Source organism: Bison bison, unplaced genomic scaffold (assembly GCF_000754665.1).
Source record: "Bison bison bison isolate TAMUID 2011002044 unplaced genomic scaffold, Bison_UMD1.0 scf7180017864162, whole genome shotgun sequence".
NCBI lineage: Eukaryota > Metazoa > Chordata > Mammalia > Artiodactyla > Bovidae > Bison > Bison bison.
In genome coordinates this window covers 4,259,864-4,278,478 of record NW_011494734.1, presented here as the reverse complement: position 1 = coordinate 4,278,478, position 18,615 = coordinate 4,259,864, and the positions used below count along the sequence as shown (strand labels likewise).

General features: G+C 35.7%; 1 long non-coding RNA gene across 2 annotated transcripts in view; it reads left to right on the top strand.

Annotated features, from left to right (window-relative positions):
• The window catches only part of LOC104989720, a 185,629-nt gene that overhangs the window by 85,967 nt on the left and 81,047 nt on the right, over positions 1 to 18,615 (top strand). For both annotated transcript variants that reach the window (XR_825408.1, XR_825407.1), the window contains exon 5: positions 12,972 to 13,018. This is a non-coding gene — a long non-coding RNA (uncharacterized LOC104989720). The remainder of the gene's footprint in view (positions 1 to 12,971; positions 13,019 to 18,615) is intronic.

Below are 18,615 nucleotides of genomic sequence, written 5' to 3'. Positions count from 1 at the left end.
GCAAAATGAGAGGCGGTTCTGGGTCAAGCTAGATCTTAACACATGTGCAAAATGGACCACCCAAGAGGTTGCTCTTCCTGAGAAAAATGGCTTGCCTTCCTTCTGCCTTCCTGTGTTTGCAACAGTGAGCCCAGGAGCAAGCTGATGACACCAGTCTAGGGACATAGAGAACCATTCCTAGTCACTGTGAACATCAAAGACAGCAGGAGAGAAAACTATTCAAAGCCTTCAACAATGGCTATTACATGCAGAACACTTCCAATGGTAAAGTGTAGGAAAGGGTTTAACAAATGAAAACAGCCAACTCTATAATGGATTTTTTACTCACCTTCCTTTCACATTTGCACAATATGACAAATTCAGGCAGAGGTGCCCTGGGGATATCTTAGAATAATTCATAACCAACTGGTTTTGCTATTATATCACTACTCCTGATGGTCCACAGTCTAAGCCTCCCTTTTCATATAATATCCTTTGTATTGTTTATTCTTTCTGTTATGTGATTTGCCTTTTCAGCTCTCTTTTCCAAATAAGACAGTTTAGCTTAGGCTTTGACATCTACTAATACACAAGATCTTTTTCAGGTAGTAGTATACTTAGTGTTTTCACTTAGATGTGAAGTTTTGTATCCTATCCTATCAGCTGGTTATATGAAAGAATCTTTAAAGGCTGGGCCCAAAATAATCTCAGCCAAGTTCACCAATTTGCAGACTCCAGACTAAATCTGGCCTGCAGATATTTTGTTTGGCTGGGCCAGTGATTTTTGTTTTGTCTTGGTTTTGTTTGGTCTTGTTTTGTAATTGAATTTGAATGACTTTTGGCAGAAGCTTGTCTTTCAAATTCCATAGATCCCTCCTTTCTCTGTCATCATAACCCTTATGGGCATTTGGATTTGTGATGCCTGCTCTATACAGTAAGTGGTGATAGTAAGCATCCATGTCTCATTCCCAATCCTATGATAAAAGCTTGAAATTTTACCTCTAAATTTGAAATGATTTTTTTGCATTTGTACTATTTGTATCCTTTTGAGATGCTTATCATTAGATAAATATCTTTCTAGAGTATTTTAAGTTATTATCATGAACAAGTATTGAATTTTACCAAATGCTTTTCCTGCCTCTATTGTAAGCCATATTTTTTTTTCCTTTTCTCTGTTAATTACTAAATTACATTGCCTGATTACCAAATGTTAATTCAACATCATATTCTCAGAATAAATCCTTCTTGGTTGTGATATATGATCCTTTCTGTGTAGAGCTTGAATTATGTTTGCAATTATTTTCTTTAGAATTTTTACCTAGTTTGAAGAGAGAGTTTAGTTTTTAGCTTTACTTTCTGGAAAAGGAAATGCCCTTGCTTTTGGGTTCTGGAGGTCAAGGAAGTGCTCAGCTCATTATAGAAGTCAACAGGGATTTCCTCTTCTCTAATCTTTGGAAGACCTTGAGTAATATGTATGTTATTTAAAGTTCCGGGGAGGTTGGAATTTCAAGTTCAATTTCTTTAATAGATGTAGAACTATTCATATCTTCTTTTTCTTTAAGTGGCACTTTGGTAATTTGAGATTTTCTAGAAATTTGACGTTTTTTACAAATAAGTTTTCAAGGTAATTATTGTAATGTTCTAAATCAGGGGTCCCCAACCTTCAGGCTGTGGACCAGTACATCCTGTCAGATCAGTGGTGGCATTAGATTAGGGCTTCCCAGGTGCTGCAGTGGTAAAGAATCTGCCTGCCAGTACAGGAGAAACAGGAGATGTGGGTTTGACCCCTTGGTTGGGAAGATCCCCTGGAGTAGGAAACTCACTCCAGTATTCTTGCCTGGGAAGTCCCATGGACAGAGGAGCCTGGTGGGCTACAGTCCTCGGGGTTGTAAAGAGTCAGACAGGACTGAGCGACTGAGCACACAGGCACAATAAATGTAATGAGTTTGAGTCATCATGACCATTTCTTAATCCATGGAAAACTGTCTGGTCCTTGGTTACCAAGGACAGTTCTAAATAGTATCTTATTATTACCTTCTCAATGCCTGCATAATTTCTAGTGATGTCTCCTTTTTTCATTTCTGATATTGGTAGTTTGAGCCTTTTCTCTTTTTCATTAATCTTGCTAGGAGTTTATTTATTTTATTAATCTTTTTTCATAGCTAACTTTTGGCTTTATTTATTTTCTTTATAGCAACTGAACAATAATAACAGTTATAAGTTTGTTTTAGTTTAATTAGTTTTAATTCTTAATAACTCAGATATGACTGTATCATCAGACAATCAAGAATCCCAGTGCTGGCAACTAGGTGTAGAATCTATGTGAATGTGATAGCTGCAGACTCTAACAGTCCAGGTATGTTATGTAGGTGGCCCAAATATAATTAGCAGCATTACTCTCAGGGATGTGGTTTTCTGAGATGGTGAATGCCTCATGGAATCATTCTAATCAAGTCAAATACCTCCTCAATTTACATTCTTTATTACAATATTCGATGTATATTAGAACAGCACAGAATTTTTTTGTGTTCTCTATAAAAGGAATTAGGCTCTAGATAGATTATTTTTTCTTCTATATAAATATCCAGTGAGACAGTTTGGGAGTTGTGCAGGTGTAAGACGAATATTTAATTGCAGGACACTATGTATCCCTGAACCTTCTTACTGAATACCCATAAGGTTTCCCAATTAGTGTGACAAAAAGTGGAGAAGTCTCCTAAAATTTCCAAAATGCCTGGCTAGGTGGCTCTACCATTCCCTTTGAGATATGACCACTGTAATAGGGGAGAAGTCATATAACAGATGACCTTCACTTTTTTGTTGTCACAAGTGCTTCTTTCTTTCCACCTCCATCATCATTCAGAATTGACTACCAGACTCAGATTCCACTTTCCCTTTCCTGCTCAGAGAGGTTGTGGCTTCCTGGGACTTGCCCTAACAGAGGCTTCCTCTAGGCTGAATTGAGTCTATTCCTATTATTAATATGTAATAGTGTTCACTCATCACCACTACACTGATGCTAGTGCAAGATCTGTCCCCAACCTGTGTGGCAGCAGTTTTGGTCTTTCTAAAGTCCTGTGTATATACTTCTTTACTTGGGCTGTTCTGGACTCACTTCTAGTACTGACCACTCATTTCCAGTGAGTGGTCATCTCAGCATAAGGCTCCCTCCCAGTCCCTTGTACTTCAAGGAGATCCAACCAGTCCATCCTAAAGGAAATCAGTCCTGAATATTCATTGGAAGGGATGATGCTGAAGCTGAAACTCCAATACTTTGGCCACCTGATGCAAAGAACTGACTCATTAGAAAAGATCCTGATGCTGGAAAAGATTGAAGGTGGGAGGAAAAGGGGATGACAGAGGATGAGATGGTTGGATGGCATCACCGACTTGATGGACATGAGTTTGCGTAAGCTCTGGGAGTTGGTGATAGACTTCCTAGAGGAAGCCTGGCGTGCTGCAGTCCATGGGGTCGCAAAGAGTTGGACACGACTGAGTGACTGAACTGAACTAGAGGTCCCAGGGGGATTTTCCAGATGCAAAATTGGCATCAAGGCTGATTGAAGGTCCTGATTGGGTTTGGAACTCCAGTTCACTACATATTTTAGGAGCACTGCCTGGATTATCTGTCAGTTTCAAATTCCTCATCCATGCTTTTATCTAGTTGTCACTTCTGCCCCTTAACTACGTCCTTTCTTGGACCAACATGGTGTTGTGTACCAGTTACAAAACTGCCAGTCTCTAGTCTAGTAGAGAATTCTGTGATGACATTAACCCAACAAATTATGGGGGCTGCAGCCTCCAGTCCCATAGCTAGCTGGGATTTCCCTGACTAATGGATTCACTATATGCTTGATACTGGGGCCCTCACCTTGAGGCCTTGTCACACTGTATGCATCGAGATAGCTTCCCCACTCCTAGTACTACACCTACCATGTTATACATCAAATCTCTTCCTACTTTTTCTTTGGTATGAGTTGCTGCTTACCTACTAAGCTAGAAGTGAGGCTGTGGGTCATTGGCAGTGTGACCAGTGACTCTCTGTTGCAAAGGCTGCTTAGGTAACTGACCTTACTTGATGAAAATCCTCATTGTGTTGAAACTCCTTCTCCTGGTGAAACTCCTACTAACTATCCCTGTAGACCCAGAGGCTTCCACTGCCAAGCAAACCATGTCCCCAGCTGCTCACCAGTATACTGCCAAATCAGGGTAGAAAAGGAGCCTGATTTTTTGTTCTGTTTTGTTTATTGTTCTACTTATGCTTTCCTGTTTCTTACTACGACCCGGCAGTAATTGTCAGAGTGACATATGCAACTAATTTTAACACAACTAACAAATGGGACATACTCAAACCAATTTGAACACAATTTGCACATGGTCAACAAGTGGTTGATCAAACTCTCCCCGAGCGTAGGTGTGGTATTAATATAACAAGACAGGGCAAACCTAGGGAAAGCACTTTTTTTTTCTTTTAATAAAGGGTACCATTTATCTAAGCAGTTGTACTGATCCCAGATCTTGATTGCACTTCCATGTACATCAACCTTATTCATGAATGTTTCTTCATTTCTGGTTCTGTCCTTACTTTCCTATGTCCAAACATTTTTCTGTTCTCTGGATTCAAGTCTTAAGCAACCTTTTCACTTGCCAGGATTAGCAGTATTCATCTTCTATCAAATGCAGACAAACCCAAGACGTGAGCAGAGATGCATAAATGAGTGATCTGTTGGGAAGGTTGGCTTCATTCTAATTTTGGCCACAAGCTGACTCCTCTTGTGTGCAGAATGCTCCTAAATTAGGTGCTTGAGGTAGGTAGTGCTAACAGTGTATTATAAAATGAGAACATTCACAGAATGGACCCTGAGGGGATATCAATGCGTATAAGCACATAGACACTGACTAAAACTTTTCTTTGTAAATATTTTCTTTATAGTTAGTCACTAAAAATTACAGAGTTTCAGTCACCAAAATGTATTTCTTATGCATAATCATTGAAACCAGAAATGTAACCCAATTCTGCATTTGAAACAGGACATTTTATTCTGGTTTTGTTCATGGGAAATGGCTGACTTTAAAAGAGTAGAAAATTGAAATTTAGAAGCTTATGAATAAGAATCATAATGCACAAAGCACTTTGATAAGTCAGATTTTATCTATAAAATTAAAAGTGGCCAAAGAATATTGTAGTGTTGACTTTGTAAGGAACTAAGCTATATCTAAGTTCAACTTTTAACTGTTCAAAAACTTTCTAAAATACGTTTAAATGGATTTATTCTAAAACTCAGGGATGGTTCCAACTGAACCTCTGGGGCCACAGTTCCAGATCACATACGTCTCCTTGTAATACCTTTGTACATTACTTGGCTTGATCAACAATGGTCAGATCAGATATCTGAGAAAATTTTTTCTCATTTGACAGCAAGCCTGTTGCAGAGGGATTGCAAACAAAAATAAATAAATAAATAAGTAAATAAACCTATTACTATCCACCTTCTGTGGCCTTTTTCCATTAACATGCTGTGTTGCTAACAGAAAAGTATGCCATGGAAAGTGAATAAGCTACTTTCTTTAAGAAGCACAAACTGGGAGATTAGGAAGAAGAACTCAAAACATACTAAAATTCCACTTCTGGGAATTTGTATACATTATATTTCCTTAGTATAAAGATCTATATCCAAGACATATATATGTAACAGAAAAAGAGAAAAAAAAAAGCAACAGAAAATTGGTTAAGTATATGTCCTCCATATTACAAAATCCTGTGTTATTACAGTTCTTAATGTTGATCTGTATTAAATATCATTGAAAATATTTGCAAAAGAATATCAAAAGTTTTGTGGAAAAATAAATTATGAAACATACCTAGTTGGCCAAATATTTGTAAAATTAAATTTTTCTTGTGTTCATACAAAATCTGGATAGAGATGCATAAGTCTATAATAATGGTAATTACTTCTGAATGGGAGATATTAGTTTTTTTTTTAACTTTACTATGTCTAATCTTTCTGCGATGGATTTGGATTGATTATATAATAAATATGCTCAGTACAATAAAAAATATAGTATTTCCCAGAGTCTCAGTCTCTAGTTAATGATGTAACTAGTAGGAATGAAAGTAGGCCCATAGCATTATAGAGTGGCTTCATGGCCTTTCTGTTACTTAAACTGCCAGCTCTCTTGCTTTGTAAACTTCTGTCCTACATTAAATGACACATAAGTTGATAGAAAACACTTGCTAGCCTTAGCTTTTGCTGTAAGTAAAAGGGACTTATTTTATCATGTAGTTTGAATGAAATTTACAATATAGATGTGGCTGATTATAAGCATATCATGAAGTTATGTGCATTAAAATTGCATCAAAATAGTTTATACATCTTAATTATTGACTGCTGTTTTTAATAAGAAAAGACAAGAGACCAGGAAGATAGGCCATGTCACAGCTCAAACTACGAATGGCTGAAGTATAGCATATTTAGTCTTCAGTTTCCATTTTGACTCAGGCAGAGCTATGTTTTCTCCAGTTGTGTAATCCACTACACACTTTTGCATCTTTCTTAGTATTAGTTATCAGAGTATTAGAAGATTAAAACTAGTATTGCACTTGAGTCTTTATTGCACATTGTTATCCAAAAGTCTTTAACTTTTAAGAAACATTGTTTTACCATAAGAGAAAAATGAATCTGTGAGCATTGACTCATTTCAAGTTTTTCTTCAGAAGAGATTGATCTGATAGCATCAGACAGCACCTAATAGTGGTGTTTATAAAAAGAGAAAGATGTCATACTGAAAGATGCCTTTACTCAAAGGCAAGTGGCAGAATTCATTGATTATAAGAAAGCAAATCTGAAAATGACAATTCTTCCACATATTGAAGCTATGGTTGAGGTGCTTTATGCATTATCTCTAAACCTTACTACAAAACATCCTGTTTTACAGATGAGGGAACCAAAATAAACTTTCCAACCCAACAAGATGAGAAATGGCAGAGTCAATATTTTAGATAATTTTGTTTTATTTCAGTCTTACATTCCATGAAATTGCAATAACCCTGTAACTACCATGCTTTTCACAGTGCCACATATAATACATACTGTAGATCGTAAACTGATAGGACAGTCAAAAGAAGTGTTTATCATATTCACATTTATGGCTAATGAAAAATTTTGTAATATAGAAAAAACTCTAAGAGACATTCAATTTTTGTTACTATATTATAAATCCTGTCTTTTCTTTCCTGAAAGGTATACAAAACATTTAAAATTGCTTATGGAGAATAAAAAAGTCTTTTACTCGGTTTTGATCCAATTCCAAACCAAAGGAACTCTTGTGCTGGGGTTTGAAACAAAGTGCTGAAATGATAAATGTCCTATGCTAGTCTGTAAACCACAGTCCCTCTATTCAGATGACCTCAAGGCTTGACCAGAGAATATTCAGCTGCTTCTTCCGGTTACCTTTTCATGCTGGCTTGTCCTTAACATAGCTAATGCTCCCCAGATGTATCAGCTGCTTATTCTCTTTAACCCTCGCTGATCTTGCATGCAGCACTGGCTGCTTTCTTCAGACACAGCGGAAAAGAAATAACTCCTTAACGGAGAAAATTGCAAATATTTCAAGTGTCTTCAGGGCGTGACAATGCCATGCAGGTTTTTGTTTTAAATGTTTTATTTTTGAACATTTTCCCCCAAAAATATAGGGAACAATGTAGTAAACTCCCCATGTGCCATTATCCAGCTTTAACAAAATACCCTTACCCTATATTCATCTTGCCAAATTATTTTGTGACAAATTCCAGACAACATTTTATTTTATGAACAAATATTTCAGTATGTAACTCTAAAAGAAAAGGACTTTTATATATAACACAATATCATGATATTTTTTAAATTAATAATTCCTGAATATTATCAAATATTCAGTGTTCAAATTTCCAATTATTGCTTTAATGTTACAAATTTTTCTAGTTTGAATCAGGATCCAAACAAGGCTCACATGTGATTGGTTAATATATTCATTTGAAGTTGCTTTTCATCTATTGGTTTCTGACTCTGTCTTTTTTTTTCTCTTTGTAATGTGTTTGCTGAAGAAACTTGATTGTATGTCCTATAGGATTTTGCTGATTACATCCCCAAAGTATAGTTTAATGTGTTCCTCTTCCTTCTGAATTTTTTATAAATTAGTCTTTGAACCTGGAGGACTGACCAGATTCAGACTTGATTTTCTGAAAATACTTTTTTTTTTAGGAGGCACTTTTTTCCTCCATCAGGAGACACCTATCTGGTTATCTTGCTCTTTCTGATGTTAGCAGTAACTGTATGCCTAGATCCATTAATTCAGGAGACCCCAACCTCCCAGCCATCCACAGGTACCTCCTGTCAGATCAGCAGCAGCATTAGATTAGAAATAAAGTGCACAATATATGTAATGCACATGAATCATCCCCAAACCTTCCCACCCCATCCCTGGTATGTGGAAAATTGTCTACGCGAAATTGGTCCCTGGTGCCAAAAAGCCTGAGGACCCCTGCTTTCATTTTGGGTTACAAGACAGTGATATTCTATCAGTTATTTTTTATTTGCTAAAATACCAAAATAAAGAAAATCTTACTATTCTATTTCATTATCCAGTAGTTCTTTGTTTATAAGTTTTCAAGATAATGAGTTGGTTCACTAGTGTCTTTCAATTGCTGATAAATTTTTAATTATCATTATGAACTCCTGGATTTAAACTTATTTGATATATTTCAATCTTTTGAAGTATTTTTTCCTCTCATTGGTCTTTGTATTGTCTCATCTTTGACAATCTCTGCAAGTTGGTTCCCAAATCTTTGACATAAACCTAGTAATATTTGATAGCTTCCTTATTATTTGATGTGACAAGAGCATACAACATGATCTGTACATTTCCTGTCCCGGTCCTGGAATTAGCTATTTCTCCAAGGAGCTCTGGCTCCTTTCAGAAAGAAAGAAAGTAGATTTCAGCACTAAATTCTAGGTTCTGGAGGTACTCGTTGTTAATGGGTGCATCAGTATTTATGGGAATTTTCAGTTGAAAAATTTAGAAAATAGTTTTTTTCAAGTAAAAAATATCATTGATTTATATTGATACTTCAAATTCAGGACTAAAAGGTCTTTACTTAATCTCTTCTTTCTGACATCTGTTTTTCCTTTCTCCCTTGCCAAGAATCTTGCTTGTGAAGGACACTGAATTACAGAATTATAAGATCATAGAATTATACTTTATATACATACCATTTTTGAATTGCAATACAATCACTACTACCTATAAAATGACTGAAAAAACATATTTACGTGCAAGCTCAGTTGTGTCCAACTCTTTGCGACCCAAAGGACTGCAGCCTGCCAGCTCCTCTGTCCATGGAATTTTCCAGGCAAGAATGCTGGAGTAGGTTGCCATTTCCTCCTCCAGAGGATCTTCCCCTCCCAGGGATTGAACCAGCATCTCCTGTGTCTCCTACATCTCCCACATTGGCAGGCAAATTCTTTACCTCTGACTCACCTAAAAAAACTGTTTAAATTTTTCCAGCAATTTTTGTCATTTAGGGCATATACTGTTAGGGATGTACAGCCCAAAACTTTTTTTAAGTTATTTTGATTAGTTTCTGTGTTATTATGCCAGCAACTAGTTACCCATTTAGATTCATTTATCTCATTTTAACTTCAATGTTTAGAGATACAACTTTTTTTGTCTGACTCTTTTTGACCCCATGGACTGTAGCCCACCACACTCCTCTGTCCATGAGGGTTCTCCAAGCAAAAATACTGGAGTGGATTACCATGCCCTCCTCCAGGGGATCTTCCCAACCCAGGGATCGAACCCAGGTCTCCCTCATTGCAGGTGGATTCTTTACCATCTGAGCCACCAGGGAAGCCCATAAAATGCTTGCATGGTTTCAAAGTCAGTTCTATAAAACAAAATATGTTTAAAGCAGTCTGTGTTCTATCCCTGTTCCTTCTTGCCATTTACTCTATACCCCTGGGGAAGATGTCACCTTTAGAATTGGTACATTATGTAGTAGAACTTCCCTTGTAGCTCAGTTGGTAGAGAATCTTCCTGAAACGCAGGAGACCTGGATTCAATTCATGGGTCAGAAAGGTCCCCTGGAGAAGGAAATGGCAACCCACTCCAGTATTCTTGCCCGGAGAATCCCATGGACAGAGGAGCCTGGAAGGCTACAGTTCATGGGATCACAAGAGTCGGACACAACTTAGCAACTAAACCACCACTACCTTTAAGATCATTAATTACTGAGACCTGTTCAAGAGCAAGCATTATGTACTTTCTTTTTAATCATTGTTTATTCATAGTGCTACAATTAACTATATGCTAATGCTCACCACCAGTCCTTATATATTACCAGTCCTTTTAGTTGTCTGAAGGTTAATTTTCTAGTAGATACCTCAGGACTAACTCATGGGATATTGAAAAGAGTTTGACTTTACACTTGGAAAACAATTTATCTGAATATAAAATACTTGGCTGAGATTTTCATTTTTGGTTTACCCCAGAAGGCATAAAATTTTGCTATTGGATTCTTAACAATTTGCTTTTCTTTCATTTTTACATGATTTAGACTTTTAATCCAGATGTCAAAAGAATGTACTCACTTTCTTGAATGACCTATAATTTTGTTAGATTTTCTCAGTGTTCTCAGTCTATTTTCCCAGGCACATAATGTGCCCTTTCAATGTGTACATTCAGAGCATATTTATATATGTATATCCTAAATTTTAGGAAAGTTTGTCAATTTTTATATCTAATTTTATTGTTTTGGTTTTCTTCTTTGGGGATTTTTTTTTAAATACATATTTTATTTCTTCTTTACCTACCTTCCATAACACTAGATGTAGCAGAGATTTTCAGAGGGCTGATATCTGAATTATACCTATAAAAGCCCAACTTTGAGGAAGAAGTATAATTTTAGGGCACATAGTCCAAGAATAAAAGTGATTAACAACTGGGTGAGTTGAATGCCTGTTCTCTATGATTCAGACAATCAATAGGCTTCCAGGTTCCTACTAATATTATGCTCTCTTATTTTATTAAATGGCCAAAATAAGAAATTATATGAAATTTACTATTGAATTTAAGATTATGCAGTTTCCAAAGTAAAGTTTACAAAATAGTCCCAGAGGGAACTATTTATGCTTTATTCCTAGGCATAACTTCATTTTCCCTAAGAGCTATGTTTCATTTTTTTTTTTATATAAGAATCATCATAGCTAGGGTTTCTATTTTCTCCTGGCTCCTAAGAATCTGGGCCAAATTGTGCTCAGTCTTGCAATGATAAACATAATCACTCAGAGATCCTTATTGCATGCATAATTTCTTTAACTTGATCCCAACTTTTACTTTAAAAATTTTAAACTTTCATGTCAAAGTACAAGCTTGCAGAGAAATTGTATACAAAATTTAGTTTGAATATTCAATTTTTCTTGGAAAGTCAGAACACTTCATCAGATGCTTATTCTAAAAGAGTATATGTTATATTAAAACTATTGTTCTTGAATTATTTTATTTATAAAACTGAAGCTTCCATTCCAATTTAATTTTAAAATCTCAGTGACTATCAAAATGAATGGTTTACTTAGGGGATCATTCTATGCTTTTTTTTTTTACGCTTTTTAAAAAAAAATCTTGACAAAATATAATTAATAATGAACTGATGAATTTACAGTGCAGATGCCAATCACTGAAATCTAGTCATTCCATTTACAAGTCTAGATCATGTAATACAGGGGAAGGAAAAAAGCTAAATCTTTTCCTAAAAATTCCTCCACTGGGTTCACTAACTTTTATAAGAAAGTTGGCATAATATATGATCATTCTAAATAGCTTCCTCTTTAAAGTAGGTCAAGACACAAACCACTTCAGTAAAGTCACTTATTATTTCTATGTAAGCTAGTTTCACTTTACTCTCTACATTTCTCTTCCTCCTATCTTTGCATTCTGTTTTCTTAAATTTACATGGGTAAATGTCTTGCGGTCTTTTGGTGTACGTTTATCAAGTTGGTCATAGTCATATTACCATACCTCAGATGCCTCTGAAGAAATGCTTCCATCTACTTAGTCAAGAATTAAGGTCTACAAATAGTTCCCTTACTTGAAAAGTAAAGACAAAAGATATTGTAAGATAAAGTATGTTATAGGATTAAAACAAATACTAAAATGTCATTAATATGATATTTATATATTCCAGTAGAGTAAAAAGGTAGAACCAGGCAGGCATGCACTAGTTGTTAAGGCAAAGTTGACCAAACTCAGGAAGAAAAAATTAAACTTATGTTTGGAAATCTAACATGTTTCAATTAAGTGTAAAATTGAATGGAATCACTTATCTAGAATGCATACGTTTTGTATGTTATTAATATCAATGATTTGTTTTTAAATATTTGTATCAATTATCTAAGTCTTTTCTAGAATACAGTAAGTTTGTAATTCTATGAATAGATTGGCATTTAAACAAAAGAATTTGGTTCACTTGAAAAATAAAATTAACTTCTGATTTTGAACCTATTGGAAATTGTTAAAATTTACATTTTCCTTTCAACAGTCTAAGAATTAAGCTCTGAATAATTTCATCCTATTTTTCTTTTCTTAGTGTAATTAAACACTTTAAAATTTATAAAGTTTAGGTTTGACTTGACATTTCAAACTGTTTAGAAAGTGGCTGATGACTAAATATTGAATAATGGTAATATACATAATTTTTCATGACATGAATAAAAACATCTAGGTGAAATTTTGCAAATCACTTGCACTTTAAGGTAATGAGTACATATTTTTGGTCTGTTGAGTTATTCAACCAACCAGAATTAGTACTTAACTTGCAATTTGATGGACTGAGGTGAGGAAAAAAATATTTGAGGTTGGAATTTGTTTATATGAATGGCTTTATAAGTTGTAGAATCAGCTTAAAGGCCTAAAGTAGATTCTGACATTGACACTTTTCTCCCTTCTGATTCAATTCACAGAGCCAATGACACTTAAGTGGCCAAGTAGTTTACAAGCAGTCATTAAGGTAAGCAAACCCTCACTCAGAGCTTATGGTCAGACATGTGATTTTAATTATGGGATAGGTAGATAAACATTGATGTTCTGGTTAGATAGAGGCTAGGATGCCTTTTCTAAGCTCTCTAGAGCTTATAGCTTGCTAGTTTACACATACATATACACAAGGGGTCTGGAATAAAGACTAGTTTCTGTGTTCTTGTTTCTGTGTTTTTGTATTTTACTGATAACCTTCTGCAGGAATAAATGTAACCCTAGATTTAAAAAGCAAAAAATACAGGAAAAAAAATGATAGCTTTCAAATCATATTCTCTCAAACCCACCCTCAAATCCCAACCCCTTGGTCTCACTGGGGTCGTATTACTAAGTTATTTACCCATAAATCACACAATTTAATTTCTCTACATTTCTTACTTCCTTAATGCCACTCTAATCCCTGCTGAAAATAAAAGACCAAAACAACATTAAAGACAACATCACAAAGATTTTGTTTAACTTCTCTTCCCTACCACCTTCCATCAGGTGAATTCCTTAGAAGTCATATTATGATTAATAATGCTAGTTTTCAGTCAAATCATTCCACTAATTTTACAAAAATCTGAATCATAAAGGTAGAAGATTGAATATTTGTCTACATGTTCTTATTTCTTCTGAATTTTATGCTGTGGTCCTAAAAACCAAAAATTGATTTTTAGTAATGTCATCACTACACATGAAACACAGAGAAAATTTACATAAATAAACAACTCATTTTACAGTAGCCTCACCCAGCTTATTATTGATGTTATCTTTCAATAATTTTCCCCTCAACTGCCATAACTGCAACTTAAATTTATGTGCTTACTAAATAGAGTGTGGGTGACTTTTTTCTCTATTTTCTACTCTTCCATATTTTCTTTGCATAGTCCTACTATGCAAAGATAAGTCAGTAAAAGGTTTTGAAAGTTTTTGTGATATTGATCACATCCTTGAACTGAGGAACTAGCCAGGAAATATACTCCATGCTCCACTGCTTCTGAGTAACCACATGCACAACCCACTGTCACTTAAGGAAGACTCAGGATCTTGGCAACAATAGGTCACATGTGGCTACAAGCACCGTTTTAAAGATCAGACCAGCTCTGAGTTGCCATGGGCAAGCTATTTAAAGTAAATTTGTTCTACAAATTATACCTGCAGTATAGGATTGTGTAAAAGATATCAGTGGCAAACAACTAAATTCCTATTACAATAGCTAAAGTCAATCAAACAAACAAGCCAACACTTGCCAGTATAATACATGTTTATTCCCATCTCGGCATCTGTTCCTTGGAGGACTTTTATGGTTACAGTACACTTGAAAGGGGAAATTTTACTGAATATAAATTATAGCTCAAAAAAAAGTGTAATGTATGGCATATAGAAGCAGTTCCATAAATGCTCATTTTTAGTAATTCTCATTAGTCAGCACTCAAAAATCAGAAGCATTACTCCTATGCAAAAACGACAATTTGTTGTTGTTTGCTGCTGCTAAGTCACTTCAGTCGTTTCCGACTCTGTGTGACCCCATAGATGGCAGCCCACCAGGCTCCCCCGTCCCTGGGATTCTCCAGGCAAGAACACTGGAGTGGGTTGCCATTTCCTTCTCCAATGCATGAAAGTGAAAAGTGAAAGTGAAGTCGCTCAGTCGTGTCCGACCCTCAGCAACCCCATGGACTGCAGCCTACCAGGCTCCTCCATCCATGGGATTTTCCAGGCAAGAGTACTGGAGTGGGGTGCCATTGCCTTCTTCGATTGTTGTTGTTTAGTGAGTGTCCAACTCTTGCAACCCCATGGTTTGTAGCCTGCCAGGCTCCTCTATCCATGGGATTTCTCAGGCAAAAAGACTGGAGTGGGTTGTAATTTCCTTATCCAGAGGATTTTCCTGACCCAAGAAGTGAACCCCTGTCTCCTGCATTGCAGGTGGATTCTTCACTGCTGAGCCACCAGGGAAACCCAAAATGACAATAAACATGATCAAATGGAAATGAACATGATTTAACTTTAATGGCTTTAGTCAGGTAGTTGCTTAAGAATTTTAGTACTACAAATGAATTAATTTTAAGCACTTTGGCCAAAATAGGGAACTAAGTTAAGGATTTCCGCTTAGGACTCAGTACATTGGTGAATTTAGTGAGGTTATTGGTTTAAAATAAATTCTTTAAATAAATAAGCTTGTTTAGAAAACCGTTCAGATATCCACAGTCTCAGATTTGCCCCTTTTCAAATTTCAGAAGTAGTGCATTTGTGTTGTAATATGTAAGTCAACACAATGCAATTCAAAAATTGGCAGATCTAATAATCACACACTCCAGCACCTCACATCCTATTAATCCACCCCAACCCAAGATCAGACCCTAAAGGTATTATTGTGTATCATTTTTTGCTCATACGAGCATACATGACCATAGATATATCCACATAGAAGTGTGGTTTATTCCCTTTATCCTGAAATAGAATCATAAGATACTCATTACAAGACACTTTTTCTACTTAGTGTACCATGAACAATAAGTCATTGGTAGAAAATCACCTTATTCTTCCACTTTCTGTAAACATACATATGCACATATGCTGATGCTGCTGCTGCTGCTGCTGCTAAGTCGCTTCAGTCGTGTCCGACTCTGTGCGACCCCATAGACGGCAGCCCACCAGGCTCCCCCGTCCCTGGGATTCTCCAGGCAAGAACACTGGAGTGGGTTGCCATTTCCCTCTCCAGTGCATGAAAGTGAAAAGTGAAAGTGAAGTTGCTCAGTCGTGTCCGACTCTTGGCGACCCCATGGACTGCAGCCTACCAGGCTTCTCCGTCCATGGGATATTCCAGGCAAGAGTACTGGAGTGGGGTGCCATCACCTTATCCATAATTTCATACAAAATGAAATTTCATATTACAGTCTTTTCCCAGCTTTTATTTTCTGCTTACCTCACTTTCCCATTCCACTCATCTCTATCATTTAGTGCCCCATGTTATGTATTGTTTGTAATTTCATGTACACACACAGACACACACACACTACACACTGCTTTATAAAAATGGAATATTAAATACTCTTCCTCATAGACCATTTTCCTCATATAACACTTTTTAGAATACCCTCATGTCCCAAGTCACTTTTACGTAGCTTAATTATTCTTTACTAATAGTTTCTAATATTGCATAATATTCCACAAATGGACCATTTTCCATTTGATCAGCATTAATCTTGCTTACACTTTATTTTTTGTCACTTTAAACTATGTTGCAATAATTTTACTCCCTGCCCTCACTACACTGTAAGAGCACTTTTCTTTAAAGGTTTATTGCAAGGGAAATGCAAGAAAAAAATTTTTGGCAACACCAAGATTATTTGTTTTTTGGTCAGTAAAGATGACAAAACCCTCCAGTAAGTCATTGCTGTGGAGGGGTTGGGCTATAGCAGGGTATGAAGTTTTAGTGCTAAGGCTTTACTTGCTGCGAAAGTGTTAGAAAGTTGGACTCACCAAATTTTTACAGTCTGTATTTGAAAGGGTGGCGCACCCCCACTAATCTCACATAGCTTGATCACCGCTAATTTCACCACTGAAAACATTTCTAATCAACAAATACAATGGTGGGGATTTAGACCTTGCAATTTAAAATACTTTAAAAATTTGCTTCTAGAGCATGGAAACCAGAAATTGTCCTAACTGAAATGTTTTAAAGTAAATGAAGTTATGTAGCAGGTGTAAGGCAGCAGCTTGGCATTGTTGCTTTTCCAAATAGCAAGTGACAACAAAAGGGAAAACACATTTCTCTGTTTTACCAAATGTGCTTCAGTGATTTAAAGGCATCAGTGATGGGACCTCCATTAGCCAAAGATGCAAGAGGAGATGAGAAAGTCATAATGTTCGATGTTATCATTCCAAGTCTTCCTAATGGTCAAAGCAGCTGTTCATTTAGCAATCTAAGTACCCAAGGCTGCAGTATAAGTGGTAACAAATAGATTGAGACAAATTATTTTTCCACAGCCCATGTCACATTCTTATTTCTTCAAGGGAGGTTCTGAAAACATAGTAACAAAGTTGGAAATAGTTACTATTTTTCAAAGTATGGAAAAGTGTTCAAAACGCACATGGATATAATCATGGGATTTAAATCATAAGCCTAATATGATCAGCATTTTCAGGTATGCAGGGATGCTTTCCCAAAGATCCTGGAATCACTTTGAGTAACAGCTATTTGATTGCCTTTTTTCAACACAGGGGTGGGAGTGTGTTATGGTCCCTGCAGTTTGATAAATGACCTTCCCATCATTCTCATTTTGTGGGTTTAGGCCAGACACCCATATTGTGACTTGGTTGGTGTGGAGGCTGGTGTTCTACTGTATTTTTAGAATATTTAGTCTATTTAGAAAGTTTACATAATTTTGGTTACAGTGACTAAAGTGACTAGGACTAAAAATAAGATTGGCTTTTATGAAAACAAACTTTTCTAGCATTAAAAGATGGCATGTGTACCAGTGTTCAAAGTCCTTATGATTCTGGGTTTGGTGCTTAAGATTTCAAAGAAGGGTGCTCATCAATGAGGGATAATATATTGTATATATTATTTGTATGAACAAATGTTCCTGAAGGCTAAAATTAAAAATGTTTATTTTATTATGTTTCTTGGTCTAGAGTAGAGATGGCAAATAAGTGTCATTTATTTTGCCAACTCTGAAGAATTAATAGTGGCTGTCTGGACCACTATGTGGAGGAGAATTGGAATAGAAAATTAATGTTCTGCTGAAAAAGATGCTAAATGTTGGTGATAACACCAAGGATTCAGTGTGAGGGGAAAGGCAGGATATGGTAACATATTTAATATTTCCAGACTAATGCAAAGTGAGAGGGATATGGTTAAATCCTCCATTTCTAGTTGATATTTCCTAGGCAGTTTCTACCATAATTCCTTCTGGTTGAGAAATTCCCCATCGGCTAATTTTAAAAATAAATTCTACCATTTACAATGTTTAAACATATAAAATGTATGCTCACAGCTATTACATGTATATACATATGTGTATATGTATGTGTGTTTATATATATAGTGCTTCTTAAGCATAATGAATTTTAATATCTTTCAAGAACTGTGCTTGAAGATCTTGTTGAGATGAAACCAATTTTTGCTTGCTAGTTATAATATTGAATATGTTAAGAATATATTTAAGATAAGATTTTCATGAGGATTGAAGTCACCAGAAAGATGAAAGAAATGTACATAGATGAGCAAAAGGCATGAGTCCTCTACATCTCCTGGCTAAATGTGTATATCTAGGTGGTACACATTTTTAGACAACTTTTATTTTAAGATTTTTTTAAAAGATTTCTATTAATGTTATAAAAGATACTTGCTCATGTATTTTGTTTCAAAAAAAGAAGTTTTCGTTTTTCTTACTGATCTATAGGGTTTCTACATATTCTGGATACTACTCTATTGTAGCTGTGTGAATTTAAAATATATTTTTCTAGTCTGTGAATTACTTTTTTATTTTGTTTATGGTGACTTTTGAGGACAATAAGTTCTTAATACGATCAAATGTATTAATCTTTTATTTTGCAGTTTATGCTTTTTTGTGTCTTATTTAGAAA